The 21510-nt window shown below is 44.4% G+C and overlaps 1 pseudogene; it reads right to left on the reverse strand.

The window, feature by feature from the left end:
- Window positions 1–6941: 6941 nt before the first annotated feature.
- On the reverse strand, window positions 6942–18386 carry LOC136514834 (uncharacterized; annotated as a pseudogene).
- Window positions 18387–21510: the final 3124 nt, after the last annotated feature.

Consider the following 21510-nt stretch of genomic DNA (forward strand, 5'->3'; position numbering starts at 1 on the left):
GGAAACCTGATTCTTGTGGTGGGGGAGGTCCGTTGTTCATACCACCTGATCGATAAAATGCAAAAAAAAAATGAACATAAAATATATGCACAAAAAAATTCTTCCAAGTAAAATGTGACAACATAATTAAATATAGATCGAATGCAAGGAATAAGAATATATATAAATGTAGAATGCAAAGAAACATGAATATAAATATAGATCAAATGAATATAGATAGAATATTGGAGAAGACAACATATCAATACCATTGAAAAATGCAGGAGCCATGACCAAATCACGTAGAGAGAGAGAGTGGATGTCTTGAGAAGTGAGAGTGAAACGTGAGAAATGAGAATGAGAGAGTTCATGGGTGGGTGGGATCGATGTATGTGGCCGGCAGTTTGTTTTATATAGGGGGGCATGTACATCACTACCGGTTTTTAAATAGAACCGACAGTGAAAGTTACTATCACTGTCGGTTTTTAAATAGAATCGACAGCGAAGGTGGCTATCACTGCCGGTTTCTAAATAGAATCGACAGTGAAGGTGCATATATGTAAATGATATATTTATTTAGATACTACAGTGGGAAAGTTTTAACAACAACGATATATTTATTTAGATAGTAATGAAATACATCAAAAAATTACAAAAAATTAGAAATAAGTTACATATACGATAACAAAGACCTTACACTAAAATTCCATATACGATAACAAAGACATATTTGCGTATAGGTCAATGTTATCATCAATGTGTATCAACACATTATAATTTAACCACCTCAGTAGCATTCTTCTTGCACCAACTAGGGTTCAAACAATAGCACCGAGGTGGTCTACGAGCTATACCAGTTGGAGATGATAAGGTGGCATCGATGAATCCATGCCTCTGCTGTACATGGCCTTTTTCTCGGTACAGTCCAGAGCACATCGGATTCAGCTCGGCACTATAGCGGATGGCTCTGTGAACCTCGTGGCATCTCCAATCTTCGACGTTGCTCTATCTTCAGTAGTATTCTTCTAGTACCTCATGTGTGCACCATTTTGGTGGACTACGATGCATAACGATATCTGTGGTTTGTTGTGAGAGGAAAATATTGTATCATGGCTGATAAGGCCTGGCTGAAACCAACATGCATGGAGAGGCTAGCTCCTGGCCGAGGGCCATTTTATAGGGGCTAGCAGTCGTGGTACATTTTTATTTCTAAACTAAAGTTGTCGGGGGTAGGTGGGAGCAGTGTTCCAACTGTTGTGGTCATGGGAGCACTGTTGGCATGTGAGGAGCATCTACACATCACTGTCGGTTTTAGTTTAAAAACCGACAGTGAATTGGGCCTTCTGTGTCGGTTTGAGCAACCGACTGTGATAGAAGCTATCACTGTCAGTTTTAAAACCAAAACTGGCAGTGAAGGGCCCTGCTGCCATCTTTCAGTAAAAAATATAAAAAAACATTGTCGGTTTGGAGCCTACCATCGTAGCCTTTTTGTAAAAAATATAAAAAAGTTTGGCCCGCCTGAGATTCGAGCGCGGGTCATGGGGTCGAGAGTGCGTGGCCTTAACTGCTGAGTTAGGATAGGGAGTTTGGTTAGAATGGTTTTATTTTTTTTTCTTTTATCCCATCGTAATGCACTACTAAATAATAAATGCAAAATCAAAAAAGTTTGGCCCGCCTAGGATTCGAGCGTGGGTCTCAGAGTATAGAGTGGGCGGCCTTAACCGCTGAGCTAGGATAGGGAGTTTGCTTAGTTTGCTTTTCTTTCTTTATTTATTAATAGAAATAATGCAGTTAGTTTATATTCTAAAATAACACAAAATTTGTGTCTTGATTATTTAATTCTATGATAATTAATTAATGGTCTATAATTATCAAATAATAGTGTTTGTGAACATCATCTTAATATTTGATTACATAGTCAATAATTAAATTGTAGAGATGCGCACAAAATATAAATTAAATATTCAGTGCGAATTACTGATACAACGTCTACATAATGATTACATAGTTAACAATAATCTAACTATCTTTTGGTGCATCAACAATGAGGGCCTCATTGTGATCAATTCGTACGTAAGCAGGTTTGTCACCCTCTTGAAGGATAGGTAGGGGTACGTTCGCCCTGAATGGAGGCATTTCCTGATAGCCCCTGTACTCTTCTTCGTCTGTCACTCCATCGACACCAACAATCTTCCTTTTCCCTTCTAGGACTACTTTTAGCCTTCCTTTTGTCTTGTTGTCCCTTGCATAGAAGACTTGCATAACATCTCTTGCAAGGACGAAGGGGTCGTCTCTGTATGCGGTCTTAGTGAGATCAACGGTAGTGAACCCTTCGCTATCAGTGTTGATTTCCTCGAGCTAGACCCACTGGCAGCGAAAAAGAGTTGCCTTCAATGGACTGTAGGCTAGCTCCCATATCTCCTCTATGAAACCATAGTATGTCGCCTGCACATTGCTGTTTTCGTCGTGAGCATCAAAATGAACACCACAATTTTTGTATGTGCTCTTTCCATCTTGCTTTTTTGTGTAAAATGTGAATCCATTAATCTCATACCCTTGGTACTTAAGATATGTACTTGAAGGTCCCTTGGCTAAGGCATCCAGTTGATTACCCAACTTTATTCCAAGCAAGCGATGTCACAACCAGCTGACAAATTCCTCCTTATGTTTTTTATCCAGCCAAGCCTGTGACCTGCTCGGATACAGAGTTTGCAGCAATTGCATGTGCTCATCAATGTATGGCATCACACCCTTGGCTTGCTGGAGAACAACGAACTATGCATGTCTGAAAGAAATAGGGTCGTCTACTGTAACAGATTTCTCCCCGATCGTTCCTTTGCCACGTAGTCTTCCCTTGTGACGAGATTCTGGAACTCTGACCCTTTTGATGTCTAGATAATATGTGCAGAACTCAATGGCCTCCTCCGTTGACCATCCTTCAACCATGCCCCCTTCTGGCCTGAATCTGTTCCTAACATACCTCCTGAAAACTTTCATCAATCTTTCAAAAGGGAACATCTGATGCAGGTACATTGGGCCAATGGCTCTAATTTGGTCAACAAGATGAATGAGCAGATGCAATGAGATATCAAAGTAAGTCGGTGGGAAATGCATCTCAAGCCTAACGAGAGTTTCGGCTATGTCCCGCTGCATCTGCTCTAGCGTGGACATATCAATGACTTTTTTGAGATCGCGTTGAAGAATGAGCAAAGCTTTATGATTGGGGCGCGGACCTTTGGGGGGAGGATACCACGCAGGGCAACAGGGAGCAGTTGAGTCATAATGACATGACAGTCATGGGCCTTCATAGGGCCATAGTTGAACTTGAGTTCTCTCATGTTCACTAGATTCTTCGGGTTCGCACAGTAGCCCGTCGGGACTTTGAGTTCATTGAAGAAAGAAATAAGCGCACACTTTTCTTCCTTCTTCAATGTCTATGACGCAACCGGAAGTTCGAACTAGCCATTCTCTAGCTCCATGGGATGCAGCTCCTTCCTGATTCCCAGGTGTTGCATGTCTAGGCGTGTGGCTAGTGAATCCTTCGATGTCCCCCCGGTGTCCATCAAGGTGTTAGGAGTGTTAGCATACACGTTTTTAGTGATGTGCATGGGATCAAGAAAATGATGTACACTCAGAAATGGCCAGTAAGGTAGTTTCCAGAAAACCGATTTTTTCTTCCAAACGCTCCCATCAGGCGCTGCTACTGCATTGTCCCCCTTCCCGAGGACAACCTCCAGTTTGTTGAGTTCTTGAAGTATCGCAGGCCTATCTCGATATTTTGGAACTAAGCATTTCTCAATAGTACCGTTGAAATCTTTTCTGTTCCTACGGTAAGGGTGATCCTTAGGTAGGAACCTACGGTGTCCCATATAAACTATCTTTGAGTTATTTGGCAGATTTACCGCATCGGTGTCATCCAAGCACTCGACACATCCAGTATAGCCATTTGTCTTCTCTCCGGACAACGAACCTCGACCTGGCAGGTCGGTGATTGTAGCGATAAGTACTCCCTTGATCATGACATGTTCCTTTTTGTACTCGTCCCAAACATCCGACACACCCTTTTCAAACATCTCCACTAGTTCATCGATCACTGGTTCCAGAAACACATCGATGTCATTCCCAGGTTGTCTTAGCCCTTGGATCAGTAGTGGCATCTAGATGTACGACCGTTTCATACAGACCCAAGGTGGAAGGTTGTATATATAGAGTGTCACTGGCCAGGTGCTATGATTGCTTCTAACCTGGTCGAAAGGATTCCTCCCATCTATGCTCAAAGCAAACCAAAGGTGCCTTACCTCTCCACCGATGTCCTTATAGAACATAGTATTGATAGTCCTCCAGTCATGCCCATCGGCAGGGTGCCTCATCATTGTATCTTTCTTACACTCTTCACCATGCCAGTGCAACAGCTTGGCTGACTTTGCACATGTAAACAACCTATGCACCTAGGGAGCTATAGGGAAATACCAAACGACCTTTACAGGACCTCCTCTGGTCTTGGTACCCTCATCTGACGTCCCTTCCTTGTACCGTGGAGCTTCACACTTGGGGCACTTGTCCAAGTCTTTGTATTTTTCTCCATGGTACAATATGCAATCATTGGAACACGTGTGGATTTTTTCAACCTCGAGGCCAATGGGGCAGATCATTTGCTTGGCCAAGTATGTCTTTTCTGGCAACTCGTTTTTTTCTGGGAGCATTTTTCTTATTATACCTAACAACTGATCGAAGCCTTTATTGCTCAATCCGTTTGTCGATTTGAACTCTAACATCATGATGTTGGCTTCTAGTTTGCTCATTGGACAATTCCTATATAATGGTGTTTTGCCATCTTGTCTCATTTTCTCTAGCTTTCTCAGCTGTCTTTCACTAAGACATCCGGTCTCTACATTACGTACATCCGGTCTCTACATTACGTAGCAGCTGAGAAATGCCATCGTTATCCTTGGTGTCGTCAGCTAGCGTGTTCCTAAACACATTATTAACTGTGGCCATCGGTTCTATGTTGACACCGGGTTCCTCGTCAGCATCATGGATGGCTATGTCAGGCATGTCCACATCATCATCATTTCCTGCAGAACATTCACACCAACCTCGCCATGCATAGTCCATATCGTATAGTTTGGCATGAACCCCCTAGTAATCAAGTGCGATCGTATAGACTCAATTTGATGAAAGTTCATATGATTCTTGACATCTTTGCATGGGCAGAAGACAGGGTTCCCATTCCCAGCATGGGCTTTGGCATCGTTGATAAACTGGCTAACGCCATGCATGTACCGCTTGTCTGTTCGGGACAGATGCATCCACTCTCGATCCATCTTTGCACAAAAAAATACTAAGACAGTAATTACAACGAATTAATAAGAAATCGAGCTTCATGAACAACAATTATAGCTCGAAAGTACCATTTTTGGAAAACATTATTGTACACTAATTATTGAAAAATTGAAATTGGTAGCCCCGGCCCTGTAAATTGAAAATCGTAGTAAAAAACAATTATTGCACAATATTGACGAACAACTATTCTACTCTACTTCTAAGAACTAATTTTAGCATCATATACTAACAATGATGATCTTGACCACCATGGAATAATTAGCTAGGAATTTAAATGTGTTCATAGACACCAACCTTTTGGATCATGGATTCACCACAATTTGAGCCTTGCACAAATGTCCAATTGGAAAAGTGCTCTCTAGAATGGAGAAAGAACTAGAATGAGAATCAAGCAATGTAGCCATCAAAACGAAGCTAATTAAGCAACAAAATCAAAGGAGTGGATGTTTGTTACTAACCTTAAAGCAAAAAGATCAAGCCATTCTTCAAAATCCAAGCACTAGCTTCATGGTGAAGAGCAGCCGCAGCAATGGAGGGAAGGGTCCAAATGCGCGCCTCTGTTCTCGGGATGGAAGAGAGGAGGAAGGAGAGGACGGCTGCAGCCTTTTTGTATTGTAGGCTTATCACCGTCGGTTCTTGGCTAGAACCGACAGTGATAGAGCCCAATCACTGTCGGCTCTTGGCTTAAACCGGCAGTGATGAGTGCCTGCCAAAACACTATCGGTTCAAGCCACAAACCGACAGTGATGTGGTCCTTCACTGCCGGTTTTAGCCCAGCCCCAATCATTTTTTCATTTTCAAGCTCATAACCGGCAGTGAAGGTACATCACTGCCGGTTCTCACAAATCCGGCAGTGATGATGCCGGCAGTGATGTGCAAATCTGGCGTAGTGCTCCTTTGCCCTATCTCGTCCGACACTGTGGCTGGGCCAGGCCGGTGTCACGCGCTTAAGCTGAAGCACGATCCATGGCCACAACGGGTTTCTGAAGGAAGTGAGCCTATGGACTTCGTCTGAACGCAAGTTGGGGTAGGCTAGAGTTGAAACCTATCAGGAGCCCCTAGTCAATTGCACCGTCCTCTAAAAAAAAGCAATGCGCCGTGATAGTGTCCAGTTGAAGCATCAACGACCATATCAACACCATACATTGCTGAGCTGATATACAGTGTAATAAAAGGACATGATCACTAAGGTGATGGAAAAAATTAAAAGTACTGTATATTACTCCCACCATTCCAAATTATAAGACGTTTGGTTTTTCTAAATACATTGTGTTTTACTATATATCTAGATATAGTGTATGTCTAAGTGCATAGCAAAAAGTAATGTATATAGAAAAACCAAAATGCCTTATAATTTGGAACGAAGTAAGTACATGATATTGATAGCAAGCTCTATAGTTCCACGCTGTACAATTGATAGGATGTCCTATTGTGCCTCATAATTGACACTCGCATGGTCCAGATTCAACATTCCAGCAAACTGTGCCTGACCTTGCACCAGGGCACTTGGCTCCAGCCATCGGTCAACCCTACTAGTTTCAGCTGAATCTTGCACATTCAACTACATCGCTAACAGTAACTATTTGTGTTTGCATGTCTAGTTTAAGTCTTAGTGTGGTTTAGAGCAGAACATCATTGTCGTCCCCAAGAATCGACAGAGAGAATGGCGCGATTGCGACATTGAATGTTGATGATCCAGCCTTGTCGATGTGCTTCATCTCAAAAGTCACATTCCTACAATCCAAAATGGGTTCAAATTACTTATTCCTATTTTCTAGGTGCAGAAAAAGACAATGCTAAACATAACAGCAAACTGTTGTTGAAACTTTTTTGCAGAAACTTCTGTAGAGCTACCATTCTCCCATTTGGAGTGCTCAATGGGCATGCAGAAGAGTACTCAAAACCAGTCTTCGGGAAAATGACGGGTTGTTCTCCCACCACTCCAACTCCCCCAACACAACAATGATGTCAATCATATTAGCACATCCTTTATGATAATCAAATTAGAGTATCATTACAATAAACACTAACCAGATATTTTCCGTCCTTCCATTTCCATCTGTTACTATTAGAATGCGAATAGCCTAGAATGTCATAAGTCTAGAACGAAGAGTCCCGTCGTATGAAGAGTCATGTAATCCATATGAAGAGTCATGTAATCCCTTATATAAACTGCTGATCAATGAATGGAAAGTGCTAAGCCAGTTTCTATCAATTCTATCAAGGTATCAGCCTATTAACAATACTAACTCCTCCCCTTCCCTGTCTCCTCCCCTACCCAACGCTCGCTGCTCCTCCTTGCTGGGTCGTCCCTCCTTCCTCCTGCATGGCAGACAACGATGCCCAGGCTGCTGCCGCCTTGGCTGCAGCTATCGTCGCTGCCCTACCTCCTCCCAACCCCAGCCCAAGCTTGGCTTCGGCGCTTGCCACGATCAATGTCAAAACTCACATTCCCTTCGCCCTTGAACTCGATCCACCAAATTACTCCACCTGGCGTGAACTATTCCTCACCCTTCTGGTAAATTTGGTGTGCTATCCCATATCAATGGCACACCAGCACCCGAAGATCTCGATGCCTCATGGTTGGCGATTGATTGCTCAATCCGCTCTCTCATCTATTCGTCGTCGTCACCCCGTGTGATGCGCCTCATCATGGAGAGCGGTGCCTCTGCCCACATCATCTGGACCAAGGCGGCCAACCTCTTCCTCGACAACAAGGCATCTCGTGCCATGACACTTGAGGCCAAGTTCCTCTCTATGTCACAGGGCGACTTGCCGGTTCTTGAGTATGCTCAGCGGCTCAAGGACCTTGCTGATGGGCTTGCATATTTGGAACAGCCTGTCAGCAATTCTACACTGCTGCTCGCCCTCCTCCGCGGCATCAACGAGCCCCTTCGTGGCATGGCTTCCATACTGAACACAAAGACTCCGCTGCCCTTGTTCCTCGAGGCCCAGTCGCTTCTTGCCCTGGAAGAGTCTGAGCTCCCGGTGTCCTCTTCGGTTGCTGCCTTCACTGCTCCCAGGAGCGCCCCTGCGCCTCCTCGTGCTACTGTGCCGGTGCCTGCGACGTTCGCTGCAACCCCAGCACCGCTGGCGCCGCGTCCTCCGTCGCGTCCTTGGAGGTGTGGCAAGGGCAAAGGAAGGGGCTACAACAACTGGCATGCTCCCCGTCCATGGTCCAACCCATGGAGTGGCCAATTCCAAATGTGGCCTATGCCTGGCCAAGGAATTTTGGGCGCTAGGGTGGGCTCTGGGACGTTCCAGCAACAATTGCATCCACCGCCAACCCAGGTGCATATTGCTGCTCCTCCCCAGCCCGGCTACCCCTACGGCGCCTACCCTTACAGCGCCTACGGCATTCCTTCGGGTGCTGCCCCTGCTGATCCGATGGTGTCCTGGAACCAGGCCGCCTTGGCTAAAGCCTTCAACACCATGACACTGCAGCAGCCCGACGCTACTTGGTTCATGGACTCCGGTGCGTCCTCACACCTTTCATCATCATCTGCTATTCTCTCTTCCATCAACCCCTTACTTCCTTCCAATTCTAGCATCATTGTCGGTAATGGTACTCGTTTACCTATCACCTGTTCCGGTCACACTTCGTTTCCTAGCTGCAACCGCCCTCTACATATCTCCAATGTCCTTGTTTCTCCCCACCTCATCGCAAATCTTGTTTTTGTGCGTAAATTTACTAAAGATAATTCTTGTTCAATTGAATTTGACCCATTTGGTTTATCTGTGAAGGATCTCCAAACCAAGATGGTGCTCCACCGATGTGATGGTTCCGGAGACCTTTACCCACTCGTTCCGACGTCCACAACCCATCCTAGCGTCTTGCTTGCAGCCATGGAGACTACCTGGCACCGGCGGTTGGGGCATCCCGGCGTCCAAGTCCTCTCACGCTTGCGCTCCAATAAGTCTGTTTCTGTTACTCCTAGTAATAATGACACCTCTTTGTGCCATGCATGTCAGCTGGGTCGTCATAGTCATTTGCCCTTCTCCAACTCATTGTCAAGGGCTTCAAAACCTTTTGAGTTGATTCACTGTGACTTGTGGACGTCTCCTATCATGAGCATATCCGGTTTTAAATACTATCTTGTGTGCTTGGATGATTTCACTCATTATTTATGGACCTTTCCTCTCAAATTGAAATCTGAAACTTTCACAACTCTACGCAATTTTCATAGCTATGTGCTCACTCATTTCAATTGCCGTATACAATTTGTTCAAAGCGACAATGGTCACGAATTCGACAACAATGCAGCTCTCTCCTTCTTCCTTGAACAAGGCATTCATCTTCGCCTTTCTTGCCCCCATACATCCCAGCAAAATGGCAAGGCCGAATGCGTCATTCGGTCCACCAACAACATCATGCGCACCTTGCTTTTTCAAGCATCTATGCCTCCTGCCTATTGGGTCGAATCCCTTCGCACCGCCACTCATCTTTTCAATCTACACCCCACTAAAGCTCTTCAAAATCGAACTCCTCATCAAATTCTATTTGGCACACCTCCAACTTATGATCACCTCCGCGTGTTCGGATGCCATTGTTATCCTAACTTATCAGCCACCATGCCTCATAAACTTGCCCCGTGATCTGCCGAATGTGTCCTTCTTGGGTTCCCGGAGAACCACAAAGGCTATCGTTGCCTTGACCTCTCTACAAATCATGTCATCATCTCTCTTCATGTGCTCTTTAACGAAGACCACTTCCCTTTTGCTCGTCACTCACTGGCACCTTTGAGTGTCTATGACTTTTTGGATGACACAGATATTGATTAGGAAGCGCCAAGTATTTTTCCCATGGTGGCATCAGGTTCCACTGGCCCTTCAGCGACCATGTTGGACGCCAATGCTGCTACATCTCCTGGTGGCATGGCTTCTCATCCTCCGGCACCGACAGCGGCGCCCACCCCTGGCACTCAACCTCAACAACAGCCGGGGCTGGGAGGGGCATCCACTGGAGCTAATCCGCACCAAGGCGAGGTGCATGCTCCTGTAGCTTGTATGGGACGCCACCCTGGACCAGGCGCCCAACTATGGCTTGGGCACCCTGGCAGCACTTAGGTGCCGCCCTCTGTGACCGGTGCTCCCTATCGGCCACCGGTTACACAAGTGTACACACGACATCAACAACTGCTTGCTGCACCAACGGTGCCCTCCGGATCTACAGCAGCAGCAGCTCTAGCGCCCACAGCAGCAGCAGCTGCAGCGCCCACAGAAGTGGCAGCGCCATCTGGCTCCACCTCAACTGTCATACCGGCTGCTCTACGCTCCTCTCAAGCACCCATTGTTCCTATTCCTCCCATTACTAATCAGCATGCCATGCAAACCAGGGGCAAGTCCGGCATCAGTCAACTGCGACAAATTTTCAACTTGTCTGCGGTTTCGTCTACAGCTTCTATAGATATCAGCCCACTCCCAAAAACATATCGAGGTGCGCTCTCAGATCCAAATTCGAAGCATGCCATGGAGGAAAAATATGGTGCTCTTCTTGCAAATCAAACCTGGGACCTTGTACCGCCACCACCACATGTTAATATTGTTTCAGGCAAATGGCTTTATCGCCACAAGCACAATGCTGATGGATCTTTAGCCCGGTACAAGGCTCGTTGGGTCGTCCGTTGATTTTCTCAGCAGCACGGTATTGACTATGATGAAACCTTGAGCCCGGTAGTCAAGCTTGCAACTATTCATATGGTATTATCTCTCGTCATCTCCAGTGATTGGCCTATTCTTCATTTGGATGTTAAAAATGCATTTTTACATGGCACTCTCAATGAAATTGTCTACTGCCAACAACCTCCTGGGTTTGCTGACCTGACGTCTCCTAACTATGTGTGCAAGCTTAACAAAGCTCTCTATGGCCTCAAACAGGCCCCGCGGGCTTGGTACAGCCGCTTCCAAGCATTCATCACCTCAGTTGGTTTCCGGGCTTCTCAATGTGACAACTCGCTGTTCATCTACACTCATGGGGCGGATGTCGCCTACCTTCTGTTGTATGTGGATGACATCATATTGGCAGCTTCATCACAACATCTTCTTCAACATATTATTGGCTCCCTGCAGCAGGAATTTGCCATGACTGATCTCGGAAATCTTCATTACTTCTTTGGAGTTTCTGCTCAACGGTCATCCACAGGTCTCTTTCTTTCTCAAGCTAAATATGCTGCTGAAATTTTGGCCAAGGCAAACATGTCATCATGCAATCCTTGCCAAACTCCACTTGAGGTTCATTACAAACTGTCTGCCCAAGATGGACCACCATTAGTTGATCCTACACTATATCGCAGTCTTGTTGGTGCTTTACAATACTTGACTCTCACACGGCCGGATATTGCTCATGTCGTTCAACAAGTTTGCTTGTCTATGCATGACACCCGGGAGTCTCACTTTGCTCTCGTCAAACGTATTTTGCGGTATATCAAAGGCACTATGGAGTATGGTCTTGCTCTTTCTCGTAGCCAGTCACATGAGTTGGTTGTTTACTCGGATGCTGATTGGGCTGGCTGCCAGACACCCGTCGCTCCACTTCTGGATACTGTGTGTTTCTTGGAGATAACCTTATATCATGGTCCTCCAAGCGCCAACACACCGTGTTGAGCTCTAGTGCTGAAGCCGAATACAGGGGTGTTGCTAATGCCGTGGCTGAGGCATGCTGGATTCGTCAACTCTTGGGCGAGCTTCGTCGTCCTCTAACTCGGGCTACTCTTGTTTCTTGTGACAACATCAGTGCCGTGTATTAGTCCACAAATCCAGTTATTCACCAACGGACCAAGCATGTGGAGATCGATCTCCATTTTGTTTGGGAGCGAGTGGCCCTTGGAGCTTTGCGAGTTCTTTATGTTCCGATGTCCGTTCAATATGCGGACATATTCACTAAGGGCCTGCCATCCGCCGTCTTCATCAACTTTCAGTCCAGTCTCAATGTTCGCTCCTCTCTCGGTTGACACTGCGGGAGGGTATTAGAATGTGAATAGCCTAGAATGTCATAAGTCTAGAACGAAGAGTCCCGTCGTATGAAGAGTCATGTAATCCATATGAAGAGTCATGTAATCCCTTATATAAACTGCTGATCAATGAATGGAAAGAGCTAAGCCAGTTTCTATCAATTCTATCATGGTATCATCCTATTAACCAGGGACGGAGCTACAGGGTATGCCAGGTATGCCCTGGCATACCCTGCGTTCCTGGGACTGTACCCTGACTATATACACAGTATTTGTAAAAGAAAACTACCTGGAGGCTGGAGAATAGCAGAAACCGAACGGCCTGGTATCAGCGAGCGTCCGCGCGACGCAAGTGGAGAGGCCGCGTACATACATAATAGAAAATTTATACGTAAAGAGAGAGAGGGAGAGGAAGCAACGCAAGTACGCAACGACTACGACTCGGTTCGGCTTCTGCGCTTTCGCAAGTACGCAACACAAGTACGCGGAGTTTGCGCCGGCCTGGGCCCTAGGAGTAACTGCACGCGGAGAAGTCGAATCATCTTCGTCTCTGCGCCAGCGCCCAGCCGCCCAGCGGCCGGCCACGGCGGAGCTTTGGCAGTTCGGCGACGGCGCGTCGGGCACTCGGGCGGATCGCGTCGCGTCGCCGCGTCGGGCATCGTTCGGCAGTTTGGCACTTCGGCGGAGCTTTGACAGTTTGGCCTTCGGCGCGGCGCGGCCGCACGGGCCAGGAGGCCCAGGACGGCTGGACGCGGGACCCGGGATTGCGTCGGTCGCCGGGGCTGAGTCATCCCCGGTACGCCGCCGACTGCTCGACGCCTCGACTGATCGGCACTCCGACTCCGATGGCACTTAGTTGTAGGACTGCAGGTATTGATCTTGTTATTTGTAAAAAAAACTTTGTACTGTACTCGTATAGTTATATATTTATTTATTTATTTATTTATTTATGGGTGATTTTTTATTATTTCAATTCGTGTTCGTGAGTTTGTTCAACAGACCACTGATTAGCAATTTAGCATCAATCGCATGTGACTATACTATTTGAGTTTCGCACGTTTGGTAATTATAAACTATTTTTCAGAAGAATTGTTGAATGATGAAGAGAAACGGCGACATTCGATCCTTTTTTTGCAAAGCAGCAAAGAAGCCGGCTGCAGCTGCTTTGAACCCTACCCCACCTTCGGTTGAAACTGTTGTGGAAGAGCAGAATCGAGAAGATAGAGCAGAAGTTGAAGAAACTGCAGATCCTTCGCCCCTGCTAGCGTCATCGCCACCGCCACCGCCCGCATCAAAGCCACCGGTGTATGACATCGATCTTCTACCATATGATCCAGGTGAAAGGCTGTCCATAAAAGATTATCATGTTAATGATCAAGATGCAATCCGTAGAGCATATATTACTAAAGGTCCTTGCAAACCTTATATACATGATTTCCCGTATCGAAACATTGGAGACAGACCTCGTCGATTCAGTTTACAGTGGTTGTATAATTATGAGTGGCTTGAATATAGTATCAAGAAGGATTCTGTATTTTGCTTTATATGCTACTTGTTCAAGAAGGGCAGTGGGTCAGATGCATTTGTTGTTGATGGATGGGATAATTGGAATATAGGAAACGCCGCACTCATCAAACATAGTGGTTCTAAGGCACACAAAGCAGCTCAGGAGAGGTATATTGATTTTATAAATCCCAAGGTAGCAATTGATTATCACATTGATAAGTGGACTGATGAGGAGCTTCGTCTTTACAAGAAAAGATTGACATATTCACTTAGATGTATCAAGTTTCTTTTGCTTCAAGGATTGGCATTCCGTGGAAATGATGAAAGTGAAGAGTCTAGCAACAGAGGCAACTTCATTGAACTTTTGAAGTTTCTTGCAGGAAATAGTGATGAAGTGAACAAGTATGTCTTGAACAATGCACCAGGTAATTGCACTTTGACTAGCCCAAAGATACAAAAGCAAATTATTCATTGTTGTGCCATAGAAACTAGAAAGAAAATAATTGAGGAACTTGGTGATGAGCCCTTTGCAATTTTAGCCGATGAGTCTAGTGACATATCACATAAAGAACAACTAGCTCTTTGCTTGCGTTTTGTTGATAAATTTGGAAGGCCATGCGAGCACTTCATTGGAGTTGTTCATGTAGATGATACTACGTCTTTGTCACTTAAGGAAGCAATTAAAGGTTTACTTGATAGTAATGGATTGAGTATGACTCGGATTAGAGGTCAAGGTTATGATGGGGCTAGCAATATGAAAGGTGATATTAAAGGGCTGAAAACATTAATCATGAAAGAATCACCTTCTGCTTATTATATTCATTGCTTTGCACATCAACTCCAACTAGTTCTTGTAGCTGTTGCCAAGGGAAATACTGATTGCAAGACCTTTTTTGATCAAGTATCTATCTTGTTGAACATTATTGGGGTTTCTTGCAAGCGTCATGGTATGCTTCGAAATGCTAGGCTGGAGAATGTCAAGAAATCACTACAGTGTGGTGAGCTTGAATCAGGGAGTGGTTTAAATCAAGAGATGGGTTTGCCTAGGCCTGGTGATACTCGGTGGGGCTCGCATTACAAAACTATATGTAGCATCATCACTATGTATTCCTCAATCCATGATGTGCTCATTGAGCTTGGTGCTGATATTGCATATAAGGATGATTGGACAAAGATTCATTTTGTGCTTGGAGCATTTGAAACCTTTGAGTTTGTTTTTTTTGTGCACTTAATGTATGTTATTCTTGGATACACAAATGAGTTATCCGAGTGTTTGCAGAGAAGGGATCAAAATATTCTTAATGCAATCTCACTTGTTAATGTGGCAAAGAGCAGAATGCAACAGTTGAGGTCTGATGGTTGGGATAAATTTCATAAGACGGTCACTTCTTTTTGTATTACACATGGTGTCGAAGTTCCTGCTATGGATGATGCTTATGTGCCTTATGGAAAATCAGCAAGGTATGCCCGTGCCCGAAACCAAAAAAATGATGACCATTTTAGAAGAGAAGTGTACATTGGTGTCATTGATCAAATTAGTCAAGAGCTTAATAATCGGTTTGATGAGATCAACATGGAGCTGCTCTCTTGTATGTCAGCATTTAGTCCTTCCAAGTCCTTTGCTTCATTTGATGCACAGAAGCTGCGTAGATTGGCTGAATTTTATCCTAATGACTTCTCCAACAACAATTTGGTACAGCTAGAATTGCAACTTGATAATTATATTGATGACATGAAACGAACTGAATGCTTCCAAGGTCTAGACAACATTGTTGATCTCTCAGTTAAGCTTGTTGATACAAATAGGCACAAAGTGTATGATATGGTGTACTTGCTTCTCAAATTGGTATTGCTTTTACCGGTGGCAACTGCGAGCGTTGAAAGGGTATTTTCTGCATTGGTTATAGTGAAAACAAAATCAAGGAATAAGCTAGGTGATATTGTTCTGGATGATTGTCTACAAACATTTATTGAGCGGGATATTTTCTTTCAAGTTGACGAAGATGATATAATTGAGACATTCATGTCATTGAGAAAGCGACGGATCAACAAGTAATATTGTAAGTCTCTTATATGGCTATATTTTAAAGTATTTTGTATTTGATTTGAACAATTTATATGGTTTTAGAATATGGTTTTACCGAATGAGAATATGGTTTTACCAAATTATATATGGTTTACCGAATTGCATAAGAATTTTTTTTGCTGCGCATACCCAGAGGTAAAAACCTAGGTCCGTCACTGCTATTAACGATCCTAACTCATCCCCTTCCCTGTCTCCTCCCCTACCCAACGCTCGCTGCTCCTCCTTGCTGGGTCGTCCCTCCTTCCTCCTCCATGGCAGACGACGACGCCCAGGCTGCTGCCGCCTTGGCTGCAGCTATCGTCGCTGCCCTACCTCCTCCCAACCCCAGCCCAAGCTTGGCTTCGGCGCTTGCCACAATCAATGTCAAAACTCATATCCCCTTCACCCTTGAACTCTAATTATTCGTGATTCTAATTCTATAAGCAAAAAAAGAATTGGCCTTTCAATGGCTGGCTCCGGCTTTCAATATAGACGCTCCTGACTTGAACTCTTATCCCCTAAAATTTTCACTAAAACTGTATCAGAAAATTATATTGCACCCAAAGATATAAACTAATTGTTTATCTAAGTTAATTAAATACACTAGCGCTGTCATGACTGTGAGAAAGCGAAGTCTTTTTTGGCCATTTCTCAGTCAGTGACGCATTAACTGGTAACCTAGGATTCCTAGGCCGCTGTTTCAGCTTTGCTTTGATAGCAAAACTTCTTCGGTATCTCAAATGCACGTGCGACATAGCACCGCAAATACCTATAGATGGGTCTTTTTCTCCAATACATCTAGAAGTTTTTTGTCACTAATATGCAAGTTCCAGTCTCAAAATATCATATGGTCCAATTATTGAAAAGCAACCAGACCACATTCAAGTGCTCATTTTCTACAAGCACAACATGTGAAGAGATAAAACGTGTCCAAGGTGTGCAGTTATGACCAGGTAAGATGGAACATAATTCAGTGATGACCTTGACCCTATTAATCACTTCTTTTCTTTCTGAGTCACAACACAACTACTTCCTCGAACTCTTAGACTAGTTTCACATTCTCGGAAACTAAAACTCTTAGACCAGTTTCTTAGCATATTCTTGCTCAGATAGTGAGCTGGAAACTTTTCAACACTACATACTTTCACATGGAAAACAACAATGCTTCAATCAATATTTTGCCATGGAAAACGAATGTACTCCCTCCGTTCCAAATTATAAGTCGCTTTGACTTTTTTGGTTCATTCATTTTGCTATGTATCTAGACATATTATTATATCTAGATGCATAGCAAAATGGATGTACCAAAAAAGTCAAAGCGACTTATAATTTGGAATGGAGGGAGTACTTCCTAAGTACTTTCCAAACTGAAAGGGAGGTGCTGGAAAAAAACTTACCAAAGTAGTTGCATTGCAAGAACATTTGAGGAGGGAGTGTGGAGCCAAAATCGTTAATTCATCTCTGTATTTAGTAGCATCCTGGAAGGATGAATGCATGAAAAATAAACTTGGCGAGGGCACCTTTTTTTACACAATCGAAAAAAGTTCCAGCATCCTCTTTCAAATATTTATCAGTCCACAATTATTACAGTAGCAACCTAAACATAAAAACAGCAAAACACTACGTGCTCTCTGATATGACTGCAAAACAAAGTTGCACTACATCGCAAGTAGTACAATTGAAAGTTCAAAGTCCCAACCATGAGGCTGGAATAGTGGAAATGCAATTCCACCGTGAGAATGAGAATGTCCAACAGAAGCCATAAGGTAAAAGCACATGCCTTGTGTCCCTAAGACTTTCTCTGAACTTTTAGTGCCATCAATTGGTCAAAAGGAATCATGCATCCAATAGTTCAGTCACATATGAGCAAATCAGTCATCATCATAAAAGACTTCTAGCACACATAGCCTTCACAAAGTCTCTGTCTCAGTTAGCTACCATGAATAAGAATGGTTGGAGGTTGGAATAATCCATCAATGTATATTCATCATCCAACCATGCTAAGGCAACTGAAAGTAACTGAATTGCTTGGAACAACGGACAAGGCATGAGTACAATACCTCAAACCTCTCCTCGTCAATGGCCTTCTTCATCAACCGGCGGAGGCGCAGCACGGGCTCCTCCTCTTCGAACGACCTCAGCAAATCCCTCAGCCTCGCTGCTTCCTTGTAATCCTCCACAACCAATCCCATGTTGCAGGTCAATGAAGAGTCCAAATTTGAGCGAACGTTGATATTGCAAAATTTCTATCTCGGCCTTGGTACCTCAAATTGGGTGGCCACGGCAAGCTGCTGCTTTAGCATGGCGTACTTCTGGCTCCTCATCAGCAGCGACGCGACCGCCTTCTCCTTCTTCTCCCTCTGCACCACCTCCTCCCTCTCCTCGTCCCTCCCCGGCGAATTTGAGCTCGAATTAGCGTCCGAGGCCGCTGCCGACGCCACCAGCGCCCGATGCGCTGCGGTGAATCTACCCTGCGGCTACCTCGCGGATCTTGGCCTCGGCCCCGTCCACGGCGCCTGCGACCTTAGACCCACCCACTGCATCCTCCTCTTCCTTCTCCCAAAACTACTCTGGCCTTCATGGGTCGCCCCTGTATTAGGTGCTCGGCTTCCTCCATTCCTGGCTTCGCTGGTATCAGTGGAAAATTATTCAGATGGAGACATTTCGTCCCATGGTGGTGTCTTAAAAAAAGATGCATAATAGAAGAGTCCACTAGTTAATTTATTTATCTATATATATTCCAATTCTTATTTTTATGTCACTGACTTAGTCCAGCAAGGAGGTCTTACCTTAAACAGGTCTTTTCAGAAAAGTCATATGCATGAATAGGCAATATATACATACCATGCTACTCAACAGAAAGTCTGAAGTATCCCTACGCTTCCTCTGTCTTCCAAAGTTGGTAGTCTAAAACAAATTATTGCATACACACCCCCACAACACACACACACACACATACATACACACACGCGGGCACGCACCTGAGAGTTCAATGGCTTGCAGCTCAATTGAATTGCACTGGTCTTCATAATAATTTATACCAATGCACGAATTCTGATGACCAGTCGGGGTTTGGTTCCTCAATATTTTTCAAGGCCTTCTATTTCTCTGCAACCTCATCTCCTCCTTCCAGCATCTTAACAATTTCAGACATCTTGGGACGGTGGCAAGGTCTATACATTGTGCAGAGCAAAGCAATATGAACCATCTCCTCCAATTCAGCACTGCCGTAGTTGCTTCTTAGCTTTTGGTCCACAAACAACATTAGATGATTTTGTTCAAGATGTTCTTTGGCCTGAAACATGAAGGCACAACTGCGTGGGAAGGGAAGTTCATATTCTGTCATTTGTGCTGCACATGTTAGGAAGTAGTGTTTACACTTGCTCCGGTTAGTAGGCTGAGTTGGTAGCTGAATCATGTTGTTTTGTTGTTGTTTTGCTAAGTCTTGTTATCCTTCTGTTTACACCAAAATTAGGAAAGAGAGTCACAGGGACTCGGAAGCTCCCAAGGCCATGTCATCGAAAGATCAATCGTATGTAGATCAAGACTAGCCGATTCGAACACAAGAGCTAGAATCAGTTTCCTTCAGATAGCGTCGGCAGATAAGGACAGGGGCTACGATCGGTGCCAGGACAGAACATGGTGGACTCTACAAAAAGGGAAAGATTAGAGTCCAAGTTATCTTAAATTAGGAATGTCTTCATTTATACCTAAAAGTTGTAACAGTTCGTGGTCAAGTAGGATTCATGTTTAGACTCCGGGTATAAATACCAAACCCCGGCTATTGTAAGGGACATCCAATCAATCAAATACAAGTTTATTACTTTTTCGGCTCCGGCCACCCCTTAGGAGTAGGAGTAGAGTAGATCTCGGCGAGTTCTTCGATAAGTATGGCTGCATCGATCCGGTCGACCTCCACTGCTTGTTGTAAGTACCGTCATGGTTTATACCTCTGTTCGTATGGCTGCATCGATCTGGTCGACCCCCACTGCGACTCTAGTATAAGCTAGTTATCGATTCTTGTGTAATTCAAGTATGGCCTGTGTGATTCTGCCTCACACCCCACTGCTTGAATTAGATTAAGGATAAGTTATCGGCTCTTCCTTAGAATGGCAGTCTTTGGTAGATTCATTAAGTTACCAATATTGCTTATTGCTTCCATTGTTTATTTAATTATAGCAATATTACTCTGCCCGATTGAGATTGATTTAGATCGGCCTTATATCTTATTTAACCCATCGTTTGCTAATTCAGAACTGATCTAATCTTGCACCATAAACGACGAGTTATGCTTTTATCGGCCGTTTTATATCAATCTTAATCGTGCATAGCGTGCGGTTAAGTCATGTTCGATCTTGAGTAGATCTATTGGTTGGCGAGAACCATTTCATGGCCCATTATCACGGCCTGTGGGATTCTGCCTCTCACCCCACTGTTAACACCATGGAGTGGGGATCGCCAACTGGCAGATCTGTTCCTGAGAAGGCATGACCTTAACTGTGCGTTATACCTGAATCGGCTGTTTAGCCGATATCGCATGCTTTCACAAACAGTTCGCATTATGAGATTGTTGAAGTAGAGATAAATTGAATGATATGTTAGCCCCATGATCTTATTATTGTATTATGGCCTGCATGATTCTGCCTCATGCCCCACTGGTCATAGCGATAGATGAGATTTAACATGTTCATTAGATTTATCTTTATCAAATGGTTAAGTGGTGTTGAATTGTTTCTTTATATAAAAGGAGTTCGGTTACTCACAATCATTGGCTCGTTATGAACTATTCATCATCAATATCTTAATGCCATTGATTAACATTTGTTCGATTAATGATGTACATCCTGGATGATAACCGATTCTTCTTATACTACCCCATGAGCTTTAATCGATTCATCTTTACGAATATACCGGAATCGGCAATTTAGCCAATCTCCTCGCATATCGGCTCTCATAGCCGCACAATCGGGACTGTCTGGCAACACCGGCAAGTTCCGCCCTTAATTACTGATGAACTTTCTCTCCTTGTCAATTACAGGGTCAAATTGACTGGCACGCCTCGGGAGGACTTGCGTAGGATCGACCATCCCTACGCTGAAGCTAGGCGGATCTGCTCAACCGAGCAGACCCTTCTGGCTTGCTGCGTGTGTCCTCGGCACAGGACGCAATTTTGTGTCGACACACATTTCTGGCACACCCAGTGGGACCCCACAATCATCATGGCGGTTCACAACAACAATGACATCCTTATGTTGTATTATGAAGATCTACCTGATGGAGACAAGGAAGTCATCAACAAAGCTATAGAAGAATTTCAGAATAAGTGTCTGTTGTCCTATTCCAAAACACGTGACAACACAATTATTCAGAAATTTCCACTACCAAGAGTTCTACTACACGGGTAGACAGATACAGTCGAAGCTGAAGACAGGCGTTTCTTTACGGAAGTCATGGACAAATCTATTCGGGATGCTCTATCAAGTCACAATGAAGCTCTTATTGACGCATTCCACAATGCAATGAAAGAAGCGATTCATGGATTCCCAATTGGTCAAGGTGGACCAATTTATTACGATATTCCAGATCCGTCTACCCAAGGAACTAATCAAGTCGGTACCAGCCATCAAGAAGCCGCACCAGCTGGTAATGGTAATGTCTAGATAGCTC

This window comes from Miscanthus floridulus, chromosome 17 (assembly GCF_019320115.1).
Source record: "Miscanthus floridulus cultivar M001 chromosome 17, ASM1932011v1, whole genome shotgun sequence".
NCBI lineage: Eukaryota > Viridiplantae > Streptophyta > Magnoliopsida > Poales > Poaceae > Miscanthus > Miscanthus floridulus.